The following is a 4,470-nucleotide window of genomic DNA, read 5'->3' as shown; positions in this document are numbered from 1 at the left end:
AGAACTTTCATCTTTGAAGACCTTAATTTTTCTTTTTTCTTCCTTTTTAAATTACCTGTCCCTCATTTTTTGTCTTTTTCTCCCCAGAAGCTATCCTTTTTGAAGTCTCCACCTGCAATCATATTTTTAAGTTGCTTTCCTATAATTAGTGCTGTAGTCTACTAACACAATTCCTCTAGTATTTTCACAAGCAGGAGAACTCTATCCTTCCAGTGGTGATTTTAGAATAAGTTTGTACCTACACCTGCTGCTCACTCCCCTCTTCTTTCTTCTGTGCAGCATTTTTGGTTTTTAAATCAGACTGCCTTTGCCTGTAACAAATCTTTGCCCAAAAAAAAAAAAAAAAAAAAAAAAAGTCTGAGAGATGGTTTAATGAGATTTCTTTATCTTTTTAAACTTAAAAGCAACTTGAAGTTTGTGCATTAATTGTCTTCTCATTATGCCAGCATCTGGGTTTGTGGGTTCTTGTTCTGTATTGTGGTGAGATGGGGATTTAGACAGCTGCCACTCTCCCCAGATACCTGGAAGAAAACAAGTATTTCCTGAGAGATATTGATCATCTTGACTTAAGCTCTGAATTTGCCACTTAACTGAAGATAAGACATTTAGTGTAAAGCAGTGAATTTAAAGAGACAATAAGGAAACAAAACTAGCCTGATCAAACCTTTATAGGGACTTGATAAGATAAGGATTTTCTGTGAGACAAGGGACAACCTATTGGTTGAGAGGGAAGGCTCTGAACTCAGATGGAAGCCAGTTTGAGTTAAATTCCTGCTACATACCAGGTGTGCAGTCCCAGGTGAGAATCTGGAGCTCATCTTGCAGAATAGGAAGCTGAGGTCTAGGAAAACTAATCAGATACCCACCCTCAGAGGATGCTAACAGCTAAGTGAAATAATGCACAAGGGCTTTAGCCAGAGCTTATGGTGCACAGCAAATGTTATGAAGTGTTAGCCCTTGTTATTAATAAAATAATAGAAGAAATGAGGAAAGATTCCTTGGATGAAATGTGCTTAAAAAATTTGTACACTAAAATTGAAGCAACAATGGTGGAGAGTTTCTTGGGAGAATGATAACATGAGCAAAGATGTAGGAACAGTCCTCCGGCTGATATATTAGCGAGAGGTGGTGGCAGATGGGAGATTCAGAACAATGAGACACCCCTCATCCCTCCTGAAGATGTAGAAACGCAGTGGTTGGGAAGGTTAGATGGATTCACGGACTTGATCACGGTCCTAAATGAGTCTGAGGACTTAATCCACAGTTTCTGGAGAAACCGGCCCAGATAGTATCAATAACATACCCTGATTAAAAACATGTTCTGTGTCTGTCTACACTTGGAAATAGTAGGTTGACTAAAGCTAAACTCATTTCTTTATGTCAGAAACATGCTCTGAGCTTCAACATACTGGTCTGCATTATGAATCTTCAAAATGGGGATACAGTATTCAACCATCTCTCAAATTTGAGAACTGTTTGTGACTCCCTAGTGCAAAAAATAAAACAAAATACTCAGAACCCAGTCTGAGGAGGGCAGACATAGAACTCAAGCCAGCCTGACATCAGGGCCTGCTCAAGGATGCTGCTGGGAAGTGGACCATGGTGGCTTCACCCTGAAGAGAACAGAGACACTAAGAGGATATGAGACCTGGTTGCCAGGGCAGAGGCATCTGACCTTCTAGAAGCCTCCTGCCACTAGAGGACCACTAGCTATTGCTCTGTTCCTGCACAGGGAGCTCGGGAGGAGCCAGCTGCTAAGTCATCTGTCTGTAACTCCCTGTGGTCACTGGTCCATGCAGATGTGTATCAACTATGTGATCAAACAGGACAAGAGGGATTTTGAGAAAACAACCCTTTTCTGTGCCTTGGTCACCTCCTGCGGTAGCTGTGACTCTCAGTCCTGAGAGGCCAGTAATCAATCAGCAAACAACTCTCCGGGTAATGAGATTCATTACTTATCAAGGTCCCCAGTCCACCAGAGCCTCATGCTTTTCAGGGTTATCCCTCCTCCCTGTGGTTCCCCCCAGCTCACGGTACCCCAACGTGCCCAGGCATCTGTGGAGGGAAGGAACCCAACCTCAGCCACCATCCACACAGATTGCTCCTGAGATGCCCCCCTGGGATGGCCCCCTGGCCCTGTCCCAATGGGATGGAGGTGTCCTCAGAGTCTCAGACCTCAGATCTTTCTAGATGGGCCATGAAGCCAATTCTCTCTGGGTCCTTGCCGTATCTCTAGCAGAGACTCTGAGAAACAAGCCCCAGCTCAGCTTGGGTCTCAGTCTTGGTCACTCCCTTCTCCCTTCTCCCCTACCCCCCTCCTCCCTTCTCCCCTGCCTCTCCTTCTCCCCTGTCTCCCCTGCCTTCCCTTCACCCCTTCTGGAAACCCCATTTGGGTTTCCTCAAGATTCTTGGAGTTCTCCCCCAAATCTCCTAATCTCTGGGCAGGATGATGGGAGCGGTACATGAGATTTTCCCTGGAAATCTCTCTCCCCACACACACTTTCCTGGAGACCATGAAATGCTGACCTGCTCCCTGCCCTCCTGGGTGGACTGACAGAGAGGCTGAGGCAGAGAGGAGTGAGGCAAACACTGATACTGCACAACAGTACCCCGCTGTGGGTAAAGTATCCCAATGAAAGAAAAGAGAAACAGACCTATTCCCACACCGGGACAGCCACCAGTCACCAGGGCTGACGTCCTTCCATGAGTGAGGTGAGAGAAAGTTACCAGTAATGCTCGCCGTCGAAGCTACACAGAAGCGTTCTCTGCGGGCCCCGGCACTCATCCGTGATGAGGCATGAGGGCTGTCCGCCTGCAGTGGTGAGGAGAAATCAGGGGTCCGCCCTCCTCTGCTGGGAAAGAAGAAAGGGGTCCTATCACAGAGGAGTCCTGGAACCCTACAGCTCAGTGCTTCCGACAACACTCAGGTCCTGAGGGGTGGCTCTGGCCACAGGACACTTGCTGAGCCGTGGTCACAGACACACAGAACTACTGGGGAGATGAGGAGGGGGGAGCAGGAAGAGAAGAAAGTCAGGAAAGCGTACGCTCGTGCCTGGACTGTAGCTGCAGAGCCTGGGAGCACGACACCCGCAGGACAGCCCTATAGAGAGGGGAGGTCGCGGAGTCCCACCCACATATGGGTCAGGGCTGATCCCAGAGCATCAACTCTCCAGTGCCTCCAGCCTGCCCTGCTCACATGCAGGGGGATGCAGGGGCCCAGGCTCCCTCCCCAGGCCTCTGGGGGAGGACTGTCACCACCAGGTCACTGGCAACCAGGGCAGAGCTGCACGGTGAGACCTGGGGAGAAGACAGGCACCCAAAGAAGGGAAGAGTCACAAGGGAGGCTGCCTCTGTCCCACGTAAGGGGGACAAGGTCAAGGACCCCCAGGTATGCTCTCCTTCCACACGCTCTAGCAGCCCACACGCAATCACAGTGTGTGGTCGAACACACCTTCCACACAAAACAACAAACAAGGTGTATCTTTAGTTGTGCCTGCTACCGCCGAAGTCGTAACAAACGTGTGTGTCGCTCCTCGGGTAAGAGCGCGGAGTCTGGGCCCCACTGGCCCCCAGAGCCGGCGCTGGCCCTCCTGCTCTGTCCGTGGATGAGGCTCGGGACCTCTCAGTGCTTCAGGTTCTTCATCTTTGGACTGGGGAGGGGAGAACCTACATCCATAATCCCACATACATGGTTCTGAAGCCCAAGACCTCTGGGAAGTTACTTTGGGGTTTTTTTCATAACTTTTTGGCCTACACTAAAATGAAGCAATTCAGAGTCTCGATTTTCCCATTTATTATAAAGATTCATATATTGCTGGAGAGAAATAACAACACGTTTCCTTACAGGGTGCGCCGAGGACGTAACATCACATGTGATACAGGCACCGTAAACCGCTCATTGGGCAAAAGAGACTGTTTTCCAAACCACATCCGGGCTGAGGCTTTGGACGAAGGCGTGTGCAACGCCCACCACGGGCCGGGCACTCTCCCAAGCCATTCGCACACACTAAGTTATTTATGTATTGCTTGACTCTGCTGACATTTGCAGCTGAAATCATCACCAATACTGAAACTTTCCAACCACACAAGTGGCTTCCAACAATGTGGGCAGGAAAAAACTCATGAGTTAGAAGCTTTGTGTGTGTCTTATTATGGTTAAAAAAAAACACATAACAGTGAAGTGTGTAAGTCTGGTGATTCACAGCCCTGTACCCCTGGGGCTACTACTACATTATATGTTAATAAAAAATTTTAAAAAATTTAAAAAAACACCCACATAACATTAAATTTACCATAATAATCATTAGGTGTGGGGCACCCGGGTGGCTCAGTCATTAAGCCTCTGCCTTCGGCTCAGGTCATGATCCCAGGATTCTGGGATCGAGCCCCACATCCAGCTCCCTGCTCAGCCCTCTTCCACTCCCCCTGCTTGTGTTCCCTCTCTGTGTCTCTTTATTTATTTAAAAAATA

General features: G+C 48.2%; 1 long non-coding RNA gene across 1 annotated transcript; it reads right to left on the bottom strand.

Moving 5' to 3' along the window:
• Positions 1-368: 368 nt before the first annotated feature.
• LOC111154438 lies at positions 369-4,181 on the bottom strand. Its single transcript, XR_002641084.1, has 2 exons — positions 2,655-4,181; positions 369-521 (listed from the first exon to the last, which is right to left on the bottom strand). It is a non-coding gene; the product is annotated as an uncharacterized LOC111154438 (long non-coding RNA).
• Positions 4,182-4,470: the final 289 nt, after the last annotated feature.

This window comes from Enhydra lutris, unplaced genomic scaffold (assembly GCF_002288905.1).
Source record: "Enhydra lutris kenyoni isolate GAN:26980312 unplaced genomic scaffold, ASM228890v2 scaffoldscaffold37, whole genome shotgun sequence".
NCBI lineage: Eukaryota > Metazoa > Chordata > Mammalia > Carnivora > Mustelidae > Enhydra > Enhydra lutris.
The sequence above is the reverse complement of the archived record's forward strand: the minus strand, read 5'-3'. Positions and strand labels throughout refer to the sequence as shown.